The 13,505-nt window shown below is 41.0% G+C and overlaps 1 long non-coding RNA gene across 1 annotated transcript in view; it reads left to right on the top strand.

Moving 5' to 3' along the window:
* LOC146544663 (uncharacterized) overlaps positions 1-6,472 on the top strand; it is a 28,898-nt gene extending 22,426 nt beyond the window's left edge. Inside the window, exon 4 of the long non-coding RNA XR_014882406.1 lies at positions 6,172-6,472. This is a non-coding gene — a long non-coding RNA (uncharacterized LOC146544663). The remainder of the gene's footprint in view (positions 1-6,171) is intronic.
* Positions 6,473-13,505: the final 7,033 nt, after the last annotated feature.

Genomic DNA, 13,505 nt, shown 5'->3' with positions numbered 1-13,505 from the left:
ATTGGAATATCACAAAGTTTGTGGCAGGTGGGACCCATGAATGCTCGCATGGGAACAGAAAGAACACCATATGCAAGATTGAACAAATATGAGGCTGAAAGTGATACTTTCCTAGATCGCATCATTACTGGTGATGAAATGTGTTGTCACTACTATGAGCTGGGGTCAAAATGGCAGTCTGTGGAGTGGCAACATGTGAATTCATCATTAATAGTTCAAGCTGCAGCTCTCAGTGGGTAAAGTGATGTGCCTGGTCTTTTGGGACAGGAAAAGGGTGATCCTTCTGGACTTCCTGAACCGTGAACACTCCATCAACTCTGACTGCTATATCATGATGCAGACTAAGCTGAAGGCTTGGACTTCCACAATCAGGCCAGAAAAGAAGACAACCTTTTTCTTGCAACACGATAAATCCAGATCCCACACCAGCTGGAATACTGTTGAGTACATTGCCAGTCTTGGCTGGACTGTCCTGCCACACCCATTGCATATCCAGATTTGGTACCTTCTGATTTCCATCTGTATGGACTGATGAAAGATGGACAGTGTGGGCAACATTTTCACAGTAACAATGCTATCACAGCAGCTGTGAAACAGCGGGTCACCTCCACTGGTGAAGATTTTTACAAGTGAAGAATACAGGCCCTTGTTAATCACTGAAGAAAATGCAGAGCTAATGGTGGTGACTGTGTTGAAAAATAGTGTTCTGCAGCTGAGAATTTGCTCTTTCAAATAGTGTTATTGGGCTCTTTGTATCCACTGAAGTGTCCATGATAAGAAATAGGAGGCACTGCTTTTGGAGTAATCTATGCAACTTCCTTTTTTTTTTTTTTTAATTATCCACATTCCTGTTAGTTTGTAAATAATAGTAGCACTCATTTTCTATACTTTTTTCCTTCAAAAACAAAACAAAACAATACTATGACTACTTTTGGCACTAAGCTTACAAGTCTGAAAGTACAGTATTTAAATGATCCACGATACATTTGATTTGCAGCTGCATGCAGAGGAAGAAAAAGAGCCTATTTTAAGCTGCTGAAGCAGTCAGTCTTGGTGTTTCAGCTCACCATTATTTTCTCTCCCTAAGCAATGCCTAGTCAGCCACCATCCCAAGAAAGGCAATGCCAGCTTCAGGAAGAGCTATTCTCTGTTAAGTCTTCAGATCTTAAAGGGTGGTGGAAAACTTCACATTCTCCCAGCAGGAGAGCAGGACTCAGCGTAGGTGTAAATCTCTGGCAGCTGATTGTTGGAGCCCACAAGCTGTAACTTGTAAATAATTCACTTAGGCATAGAAAATCTGCATATGAGGATGAAATGTCATTTATAACTCATAGGATATTGGGTTGGCTGAGAACAAGTTTTCAGCTCCTTCAAGTCATTAAGTACCGCTAAGGAAGAAGGAATACAGATGATGTAAAATAAACTCTGCTTTTTGCTTGTAACTAGAAGAGGATGGTTAACAATAACCATACTGAAAATTAAACTCTCTGGGAAAGGAGGAAGGGGAAATTGTTTTTCTGAAAACCAGTCAGCTCAGTACAAGTGTTACAAGCTTCTTTACCATAAACTCTGTCAGAACCTCATCCTTCACATTATTCATAGGACTGGGCTTATAAGGAGACACTGAGCTGGAGGTGAGGTGCTGGAAGGTGCTGAGAGTGTTTCCCTTTATTCATTTTTGTGACTTGGAGTGGTTTGCTGAGAGGAAAGATAGACAGAGCACCCCTCACTCAAATTCTGTGTTAGCAGAGGCAAGGTATTTTCACAAGTTGTGTAACGTCTCACTTTATGATATTACTATTACTGTTTTATATTCCTATCTGTAATACACACTGTTTTTCAGATATTCATAATTTTAGCAGACCTTTTTTTTTTTCTTTTTTTTTTTTCTTCTTTTCCCAATCATTTGCCTAAAGCTTTTCATACCATCCCATGTTGAATGTTTTTGGGAACAAGTTCACCAAAATCCTCAGATGAATCATTGGTTTTATGGAACAGAAGTAGGGAGAAGTCATTGTCTGAGAAGTCGTCATTAAAAGAAAATTGGGAAAATGAAGAGCAAGACAAACATATGGTTGGAGGGGATGCAGGGAAGGAAACTGAGACTTAGCATTGAAGTAGGGTGCAGCCCTGGTATTACTTGTGACCTGACAGCTAAATTAAGGATGCTTGTTATCAGAGTGCTCGTTCCAAGTGGAATCGTGCCTTCAAAATTCATGGTATTCAGCTCTCTCACTTATCTGAGTTCTGCCTGTATGTTCAATGTGGTAGGTATTAGTCCCTGCTTTTCCACTAATTACCCTTTGTCCTGTGCCATATTCACTGAAAGTAGAGGCAAAGGTATTCATTTTATTTTGGGCCATTCATAGGCTGTCTTTAGTTCCTGCTACATTCACCCTCTGTATCAGCTTCATTTATTCACAGTGTTCTCTTTTTATTTAGACAGCTGATGAAATAGCTATTTGTTTTAATCTCTTTTGTAAGGTTTAACTCAGCTTAATTTTCTGGCAAACTTTCCTTTTTGTGGGGAATCATTACTTTACCCCTGTATTATCTGCCTGAGGAAATAGCTTTATTTGCTGTTCAGACCCTTTTCTCATTCTCTTATTCTGCATTTGACTCTAAAAACACAGTGTGGGGTGGCTGCTCGTTTAGATGGGTCTGGAGCCTTTCCTCACAACCCTTTTCCTTTGCCTTGCAGTCTGTGTGCTCTGCTATTCAGGTGACTTCCTTAAGTAGTTCATTAATCTCTGAGCACTCACATTTTCCTACTGAAGACATCTGACAGATAACTCACTTTGAGTGTCTTTCCTAATGAAAACATCCTTGATCTGACAATGCTCTTGGTGCTGAAGATCGGCAGTCAATACTTCGCTTTCTACCTGCCTACCATGCACTCCCTGGCAAGCAGCTTACTCTTCCAGTTTCTACATCAGCTTTGAAAAGTGGCTCCCTGATCATCCGTCATGGTCAGACATGCTTCTTCATGTGAACCTCACTCTTTTCTTTTCCTAAGTGGAAATCTGTTTTCTTTTTTACTCTGGTTCCTCGCTCTCTCCTTTTATAGTACAAACTTTTCTGCTTTCTTTCTTGGTGCCTCATCTTTTTCTGCCTGTTTGGGTCTTGCCTTTTATAAATTGTCTCATGCAAAACGTCTTGCCTCTACAGATCTTTGTGGTACACCAGACTGCTTCTGCACACAGCTGTCTTCACTCTCCCCCTGCATTGCTCCAGGCATTGCATGAGTTGAGCTTCATTTTTTAGGGAAGGAACAGATTACCCAACCATCTCCCATGAAAAAATCCCTTGTGCTCCTAGCTCCCCAGCTTCCCAAATAAATGTCTGCCTGATTTAAACCCTTGTGTTTGATTGTTACCCATATATCATACAGCGAGAAGAGTCTCTTAACAGGCAGACTCCAAAACTGAACGGGTAATGAGTGGTTACAGTGGCTGTCCATAGGCATAAACACACAGTGAGATGTCTGGCTCTTGTTAACTAGTCCTATGCCACCATGAAAAGGAAAATGGAAAACAGCAAGATCATAGAATCATAGAATCTTCAGAGTTGGAAGCAACCTCTGAAAGCCATCTAGTCCAACTCCCCTGCAATGAACAGGGACATCCACAGCTAGATCAGGTTGCCCAGGGCCTGATCCAGCCTTACCTTGAAAGTCTCCAGGAATGGGGCATCAATCACATCACTAGGCAACCTGTTCCAGTGCCTCACCACCCTCACTGTAAAAGATTTTTTCCTTATATCCAACCTAAATCTACCCTCTTTGATCTTGAAACCATTTCCCCTTTTTCTGTCACCACAGACCCTGCTAAAGAGTTCCTTTCTTTCCTTAGCTCCCCTTTAGATACTGAAAGGCCACTCTCAGGTCCCCTCAGAACCTTCCCTTCTCCAGGTTAAACAGTCCCAGCTCTCTCAGCCTGTTCTCATAGGAGAGGTGTTCTATTCCATGGATCATGTTTGTGGCCCTTCTCTGGATGCACTCCAACAGATCTATGTCTCTCAACATAGATCAGAATCCCATCTGCGCCAACAGCCACCACTGCTCTTTGCAGTCTACTGTGACTGAAGGTCACAAGAAGAGAGGAGATATTCACTGTTTTGTACTGAAAGACCAGACAGTTTTATCCCTGTCTAGAGGATGGAAAATACATGACAGGTGAGTAAACAGCTCAAGATGAGGAAGAAGGTGTCTGGACTTTCTTGGGGTGGCAGCCTCTGTGGTATCAGTAGTCATGAGCTGTCATACGGACAAGCCATACAGCTGCGATTTGTATGTGTGGTAACTAATGGAAGGGGAATGAAAACAAACCATCCAACCCCCAAAATCTCATGAAACAGGCACTCTATCTGCAACAGACTAAGAAAAAAAAAAAAAAAAAGGAAAAAAGAGAGAGAAAAAGAAAAGAAAAAAAGAGAGAGAAAATAAATGTTATTAGTAAGTAATTGAGTAAATAAATAAATGTATGAAAAACACCACTACTCATATCAAAAGAAGAAGAAAAACCCAAAATAACAGTATGAAGAAGAAAAGCTCTCAAAGTAAGGCTTATTAGGGAAACAAGAAGAGGAACTTTAGAAATAAATTCAGAGAAGAAAAAATCATGGAGTAAAGGTAGACATTAATAAATGAGGAGGAAGATTAAATCAATGATGGTTCTAAATTGGGTAAACTACTGAAATGCATTATAAAAACCTGCTAAAAAAATAAGGAGAAATGTATAATTAAGAAGCAATGACGACTTTGTCAAAGCTATTGATGAAAAGCAGGTAAAAGAATACTTAAAGCATCTGAATATATATACAGATCAGCAGGTATGCATGCATTTCAGAGTGTTAAGGGAATTAGCTAATGAACTTAAAGAACACTCGCAATTATTTACAGAAAGTTACAGAGTCTGATGGGAAAGTACGAGGGAGCCAGGGGAAAAAAGCAAATGAAATACTGAACTTCTGATAGTAGAAAGTAAAGCTTAAAAAATGCAACAATCCAGCCACTATGTGTTCCAGTTTCTGTGGTATGTTAAGAGAGAAATCGAACCATAAGCACAATTAAAAGCATGGAATTATTATTATACAGAATAGATCATGCCAGACAAACTTTTCATATACAATATTGGGCAGAAGTAGCAAAGGAAAGGCAGTGTATCTGAACTCTCCTGAAGCGTGTAGTTATGGGGCTGCCTCCAATCTTACTTGAAGTATGAATTAAAATTGATGTGAATGTCAGCTTTGTCACGTAAACTGAGAGTGAACTGAAGGACCATAAAACAAGGAAAATGATAAATTGTGGTGTTGAGCTATTGGGAGCTGCCTGCAGGGGTGCTACACAGGGATCTGAGCTAGACATAGCTTTATTTAACATTTTTTATATTGTGGGAATGGGCGGGGGTGGGCAAGGTGAAGAGTAGCAGATTGGGTTTCTATGTGGTCTGCACTACAGTGAAGTTGATAAGTAAATAATAAAGAAATAATAAATAATAAAGTAAATAATAAAGTAATGATAAGGCTTGTAAGTGACAGTCTGGGTGACAGCATGCAGGGGAGTGAAAATACAGCAGTGAATATCTTTGCAGCTGTTCAAATCAGAGGATTCTGCTTTCCAGCCTGGATGCAATACACATGTCCAGAGGATTTTAAGTGTTATCCAAAGAAAAGCAAAACAGGAAGTTATTTCAAAATCAAAAATGAAAATGCTTCATCTTGAAAATGTCAAAGCATTATGCTTTCTTACAGAAAAAAAAAGATATGAAGCCAATGCTGTTTGGCTTCCTCTGAGTCCTTCTGACAAGCTTCAGCGACAGTTTACTTGTATGTAGCATGGTTGAGGCTGCATCAAAAATAGTGTGTACAGTTTGGTACATGTCAATCTCAAAACGTCATCAAGAAATTGGATAGAGTCCAGCAAAGAGTAATCCAAATGATTAAGAGTCTGAGGGGGATTCATTTATACAGAAGATTAAGTGAATTATATTTTGATTAGGAGTACAATTTAATGGTGTATAAGTAACAGACAGACATCAATACCAAGTAGGGAACACGGTAATTTAGGACAGTCCCAGAGCTTTTGATGCGATGATCAAAAGAAAAATTTGACAGGATATAAAGAAGCTCAGCTGTGATTCTGATTGTACGTTTCCCTCTTTTTGATTTCAGAGTGGACTTCAGAAGTAACGGAGGAAGTCCTTGCTTCTGGAGTTGTCTCTGAAGGCAGCATATGGCTCTCCTGCAGTCGAGGATGGATCCTTCAGTGTGATCTAGCCAGCCTTCACACCTCTGATTCCTGCTACCCCTGCACAGAGGTCACCACTTTCAGCTAGGAGGCTCTGCGCAGTCACAGTCAGCATCTATTCCCCAGAGTGCTTATTTGGTAAGGTACCTTAACGCAGGCTAATGAGAAGAGCAGCCAGTAAAGGAAATCCCAGGGGCGGGTGGATGGGTGAGGAGCTGCATTAACTGATCACTAATGTTTATTTCTTTGTAAAAATAAAAAGCCATGAGCTGTAATTGTGTACATCTGCATTCAGTGCTTGCTCTTGAGGATGAAGACAAAATCAAAAGACAGCAAGGTACGAAATGACAAACCCAAGAAGCTGTAGCCATAGCTATGAAAAGCACTGCAACAAGATCCCTTTCTCAAACTCACGTCTGAGAAGATGTTTAATAATTTATTTTGTTCCCAAGATGTACCAGAACAGACCTAAACAGACTTACAGATTCAGAACTGAAAGTGCATGTGGTCTGAAGAAATCTCATACTTAGGGCAAACATTGGTAATAATTAAAGCATTGCTATTGACTTGGAGTCAAAACTTCAGTCGTTTCTGCCATCACATGTCCTATTGTATCCATTTCTGAGATGCTGGAGAACTGCTGTAATATTCATATTCTAACAACTTACTTAGATAAAAAGAGTGATAGCTGTCCTGTTTCCTTAAACCAGGCACATCCAACCTGCAGCCTGTGAGCTGCATGCTGTGTGGCCCAGCAAGCAATGTGGCTATCCTCTGTCCTCCACCATCATGGTGGCCCTGGGCTGGCATCCATTGCTCAGCAACAACCAAACACAGGTGTGCTATTAACGCTGTCTGGGCTGAAACCAGGGCACGGGGAGGGCAGTGCTGTGCTGCGCTGACTCAGGTGATGGCAAATAATTGAATGCATTTTGATACATTGCCTAAGCACAGTCCTGTGAAAAGTGTGTAGCCTTATTTTCCATTCTGACAAAGGAAATTTGAGAACAGGTTTCAAGATTTCAAAAAAATATATTTAGTTCATCAATATATTGCAACTCCAGTTTCATTTGACATAAATACATTTTTCAAATGGAACGTATGGAGTTGCAATCAGATATTGAATTCAAAAATCTGATCATGTCTCTTTATCAGACTTTTATAGGAGATAATAATCCCTCACTTCACAATCACGCCTTATTCATGTTATCATTTTCAGCAGTACACACATTTGTGAACAAATATTGCCAACGATGAAGCACAGGAAGAGTAAAATTTCATCAAAAGTCTCTGATGAGCACCTTGAGAACTCACTAAGAGTTGCCACCACTGCTATCACATCAGACTGATGCATTAGCTTCACAAAAACAAAGTCACATATCCCACTACTTTTATGTTTTTGTTCCCTTCTTTTTTATTATTTTAATAAAAGTATTAAAAATTAAAATAAATGTTGTTACATACAATAACCATATTATATATTTCACAAGGGCTGCTCCAAAAGTAGTGCCTCCTATTCTATTATTTTGGCCCACAACATCAGAGGCAGATGTCGGTGGTATGGCAGTAGAAGTTGAACCTTCCCACTATATCCTGTTACATGTTGTTGCCATGAGACAGATGGCAGCAGACGGGCAGTCTGACACAATGGTATCTGAAATGGAAGTGCATATGAAGCAAAGTTGTGGAGTTGGATTCCTCCATGCAGGAAAAAGTTGCACCCATTGTCATTAATCAGCACTTGCTGAACACTTACTGAGACCAAACAGTGGATGTGAATACAGTGAGGAGGTGATGTGTTTCTGCAGTGGTGACAGCATCAGTATGTCACCTCTGTTGTGAAGATTTTTACAAGCATGGAATGTGGGCTCTTGTTCTTCACTAGTGAAAACGCAAAGCTAATGATGGTAACTATCTTGAAAAATAGTGTTTTAGAGCTTCTAATTTGCTCTATCAAGCAGAGTTACCGTGCCCATGTTCTTACTGAACCTGTTGTAGTTTCCATGGAAATAAATAGGAAGCATTAGTTTTGGAGCAGTCTATTTGCAGCCCACAACAATTCTTCTTTATGCAATGTGACCTAGACAAGCCAAAAAGTTTAAGCCACAGCTTAAACTGAGATTAATTACAGAATATAAGCCTGTGAACAAAAATCCAGTCTTAAGCTTCCAGCCAGAGCTGTGGGTTTGGTGTTGAAATCTATTTTTATCATCTGTATTGGTAGCTGTGAAGTCAGATCTCCTCACTAGAATTAAAGATACCCATTAAAATCAAACATAGGAATATTTCCTAATAGCACAGTTCTTAAACATCATCTTTGGTTTAACATTAGCCTAATTCCTACACATTTATCATCAGCATATTGAAATGCTGCCTTATTGCTCGTGTGCACTAATGACAGCTCTGCTGAGAGGGTTGGGCTGTGGTGTGACTGCTCCTTGTTGCATCTCCTGGGGTGCATGGCCTCCTCCACACTGGACAGTCCTTCTCCTGCAACTTTCAGCTTCCCTGTCCCTGTAGCAGTGGGAACAGGAGGTACAGCGGTTTCACTGCTGATGCAGGGTGGAGGTCCATGCAATGGGAAAGGATTGGCTGAAAACTCAGGCCCTGTTTGGTCTCTGGGCAGTGTCCAGTGCACAGTGTTAGGGCAGGTCTTTTAACCACACCATGACATCCTCCTGTTCCTGGGTACTTCCTGCTGCTCAGAAATGCATCCAGCCTTGGAGAAATTCTTCTCAGAAAAGTTGCCTGGATGGAGTACTATAAAAAGGATGTATATTCCAATTTAAAATATGCACAGATCATTCACTGAGGTAGCAACCATCCTTTTTCCCTTCCCCCAAGAAAAAAGTGTAAATCACATCTTCTCAACAAGGCAGGTAGTGAGGATGACAAAATTCTTACATTCTTAAAGTGTTATTGGAGAAAAAATGTCACCTCCATGCATAATTGCATAACTTTACTATCTGTCATTTTCTATCAATCAAAAAAATGTTATACTTGAATTTGAGGACAAACATGTCTAATAAGATTTTAGATTGACAGCTGAATGGCTGTACTCAACCTTATTTTAACTTTATTTTTTTGTTGTTGCTCACTAGATCAACATAGAGAGTATTATACCAAAGTTAAGCGAAACAAATACTCAGATATATTAATCCCTCATGCACACTTTACCTCAAAAAATAGCATTTCTTTCCCTGTAGATTTTGCTAGTCAGCTCTCTTCAGTCTCGCCAGCACTGCGGCAGGAATCTAATGTTTCTTCCTTTGTGTTTCCAGTGCAGTATTGCCAGATTTTGTCTCAGAGATCAGTGAAATGTTTGATGGCGTGTGGCCAGCACAAGTGCCCCACTTTTTCCCAGCCCTCCTTGTCCTGGTTCAGGGCTGTGCTGTCCTTTGAGAGGAGCAGCTTCTTCTGTACTTCTCTCACTGCACCCTTTTGCCATCCCTCCACTGATCTTGCAGTTCAGGGTTTTCAATGGTCTTCAGTTCTGCAAATCAGGGGATTTGTTCTTCGTCAGAAGTGAGTAGAAGATGACACTTGTATTCCATTCTGATTATTCCATTCTGATTATGGCAACCCCTTTCCTGTCTTAGTGTATGGCTTTCTGTCTTCGTCAACCTCAGAGTCCTTTTTGACACTCCCGAACATCCCACAGAACACCATTGGTCCTTCTCCTTGAAGGTGCTGGTTTTCTACCTTGAGGTTTTCTCTATATCCCTTTTTGTCTTTCCCAGACTTCCCATCCCTGAATAAGCTACCAAAAACCTGTTCCTCGGTTCCACAGTTTTCTTCTTTGTGTTCATTTTCAGTTGGCTAAAGTACTTCTCAAATCTAGGATTCATTACTGCTTGGACCTATGTCAGCCTCCAGATGAAATAGCTATGGTCTATCTCTGCTGATCCCTTTGAAAGCCATTGCAAATGCTCTAGGACAGACTGTAAAATGATTAAAAGGGCACCAGATGCACGAACAGAGGTAGATGTCTGATCTTGGCCATCTTCTGAAGTTTCTTTCAGTTCTGTGCATGAAGCCATTGTTTCACTCTTCAAAATAAAATACTCCTTGGTGAGGACTATAGGTGAACAAGGGGAAGGAAAGTCTGGTTGCTTTAAGAGAAAAGATGCCTACTCCAATCTTCCACAAAGAATGTGGTTATTTGTCATTAGACTACTTCAAATTATCCACCGATTAAACCTGCTCTCCCTCTTGGTTCTGCTGGGAGACCATGGTGACTTCCATGTACTCATACTGTAAAAGCAGGTCCAGCATCAGGGATGTCTCTTGCTTCCATGGACATCTGGATGAGCAATTATTAGGACTGGGTAGGAAGTTGCACTCTACCCCACTGGAGTAGACACCTCAGGTAGAGGGACCACAGACTTCATTGGGCTGATCCACTTTATTGAAGAAAGAAGCAAAGATAATATGGAGATTTTGTATCTACACTTGCAGTGAGTGTTGTGAAAGCAGTGGGATGAAGATTCCCAGAGTTAAGCTTCATTTAGCTAATTGGCATTGGAAGAACATTGATACTGGAGCAGCCTGGGCCTAGGTGTGAAGGAGGCAAAGCATGAGCTTTTATTATGTTCTTCTGTGGTTACATTCAAGCTGTCCTGAGTATGTCTGAACATGTGGAAATTACACTCCTGATTGCAGCGTAGATCTACAGGTCCCTGCAGTTCCAGGTCTGCTTCAGAGGCAACGCAATATATACAATGTGTTGCTCACTGCTTGTGGCAAAGCCACAAATGAGTCTCCAAGGATTGTTCTCAGTGAAGTGTCAATACAGGGGCAATGTTTATCTTCTAGTATCTTAAATGCATCCTTTTTGAGTTTCTGAAATTATTTAGCCTAACTTAATGACAAATGAGCAAGTATTTAAAGGAGCCTTCATATCTGCAAGAATAACCGAGGAGCCAGATGTCAAAATGCGATCAGCCAAAGTCACAATTAAGTGCAACTCACAGTTTCTATAGCCACAATTAATTGCAGGCACAAAACTAGAACTGCAAGGAGGCGGTCATTAAAAAAATAAGAAGATTGAGGCGAGACATTCTGAGCATCCATGCTATTATTAAAATTAACAGTAAATAGCAATCTTTTTTGCTTTCCAAGTTCTTTCACATTCAATCTCTAAAATCCCTTACAAACTGCAGAGATACTGTGTCATAATATTCAATGAAAGGAAAAATGCTAAGACTCATGGCAAAGTATAACATCGAATTAGACTTGTTTAGCTCTGATATCACACATACTGCTCTGGCCTGATCTTTTTTCACTGCAGAGAGCAGTCCTTTTGCAAAATCGGAAGAGAGTTTTGATTTTACTGCTACTTCTCTACTGGAGATATTTCTATTTCAGATGCTTATGATTTAGATCCAAGGTCCCACCATAAAGGGGGACCAAGGTGGGTGGTTTGCTAGGGCCATTTGCTGGGCAGCCATGTGCAGTAGTGTTGAGGAGGACTGGCAGGACCACATGTCCCTGGAGGAGCTGTGCTCTGGCTGGACCTTTTCCAAAAATGATTTCCTCTGTTCCCTGCAAGCAGCAATCAGAAATCATCTTCCTCAAAGGCAAAATGTTGTAGAGGTCCATGCACATGGAAAACAGACAGCCTTTATGTTGGTGGAGGTGGAGGGCTGGAAGGGGTCTTGCTTTCTTGTGGTGACTTAAGAAAATACTCCAGCAGCCGCTATTCCCCCTCTCAGTGGAAAGTGTTAGTCCATAGGGCTGTGCTGGCCAGATTTCTCTGCCTGTCAGGCTGCAGGCTCAGCAGCACAGTGGCAAGAGCCCAAGAATTGCTCAAAGCGGCGCGTACCTGCCTGCTTCTGGTCTCGCCCCCAGTCGTCCTCTCACCTCATGAATATCCAGAAGGGGCAGATGGAGAGGGTGTCAGAGAGGCCTCGGGGGTGGAGGAGAAGACAGCCACAATCTCCTCCACCAGTGCTCTTGCCCGCCAAAAACGAGTGGCTGCACTGTGCGACATGCAGACGTGGGCAGGTGACCTGCTTTTTCTGCTGACAACAAGCTGGCTGCATGCTGCTCATGCAAGTGGCTCCCGTCCCCTGAAACTGTACCCTTTGTCCCATTGCATGGCTTTTGCCAGCTGAGCTAGGGAGCGCAGTACCCATCAGTGAGCCCCTTGGCCCTCCTGCAGCATATCCATCCTTTCCACTGAGCTTTATGCCTGTATTTTGGCAACCTTTTTCTTTCCTTTTTGATTCGTTTTGTTATGATGCTTTGGTCAGAAAGGCTTCTCCATGTCCTGCCTCTTGGCGGTTACAGTGGAATGGCCACCTGCAATGGTGTTTTTTGTTTTGTTTTGTTTTGTTTTTTAAAAGCTTAAAAAAAAAAGAAATCAAACCCATGCAGTGTTTATTGTCTTGTCCATTACATCATTATCCCAATATGTTCTCAGTGTTTCTGTTTCACCACAATGAACTGGAATTGATACTGGGGAGCAGAAAGTGGTGATGCTTCCACTTTGCTAATGAACTGGGAGAAGAAGGGAGTGAGCTGAAGGAGCCTTTTCTCTGTCTAGAACTGCCATCAATTTTAGGCACGAGTGTGTCTGCTAAGCTGCTTCAGCTTAGCGTCAATATTAGTGGAGGATACATAAGGCTGAAATCTTATGACTCTTAATATCAAAAAGCTTTCAATATTGCTCTCAGGACCACACCTGAAATAAGGTCTTGCTATAGCCCACATGCCATCACACTGGATTTCTTTCAATTGAGATGCCAAAATTACATTGCTAAGATATAAGTAGTTTACATAATCCCAGAATGCAACATGGGAAAGATTTCAAAATAAAAATGAATAATAAGATCAACATTTATTGTTTTTTTTCCTCCTACGCTGCCATTGAAAATTCCTATCGGTGTGGCTTTGTATGAATAGTTCTCCAGAAGTAAATTATGAGCAAAATTCAAAGCCACCATAAATTAAATGTGCTTTTCTCCTGCTTTGGTGTACAAGACTTTCCATTAAGCTAGCCCCATATAATATACCTTGGATGTGTTCGAGAAAGCCCTGTAAATTATAGTAAGTATTTAAAATGGTAAGTAGACATTGAAAAAGGCCACATTAGGATTAATGAATGAAAGGGTTGATACTGAAAATGCACTTGTAAATAAATAACATGAAAAGTAAAGATGACACACTGTTAGGTTAGAGTTACAAGTGGGAGTATGATGATAAATCACACGGTGGTTTGTCAGAGCATTGCGTGTGGGGGCACATACTCCTCAGG

The sequence above is a fragment of the Meleagris gallopavo genome, chromosome 3 (assembly GCF_905368555.1).
Source record: "Meleagris gallopavo chromosome 3, MGAL_WU_HG_1.1, whole genome shotgun sequence".
Classification (NCBI taxonomy): Eukaryota; Metazoa; Chordata; class Aves; order Galliformes; family Phasianidae; genus Meleagris; species Meleagris gallopavo.
This window is presented reverse-complemented; position numbering and strand designations above follow the sequence as displayed.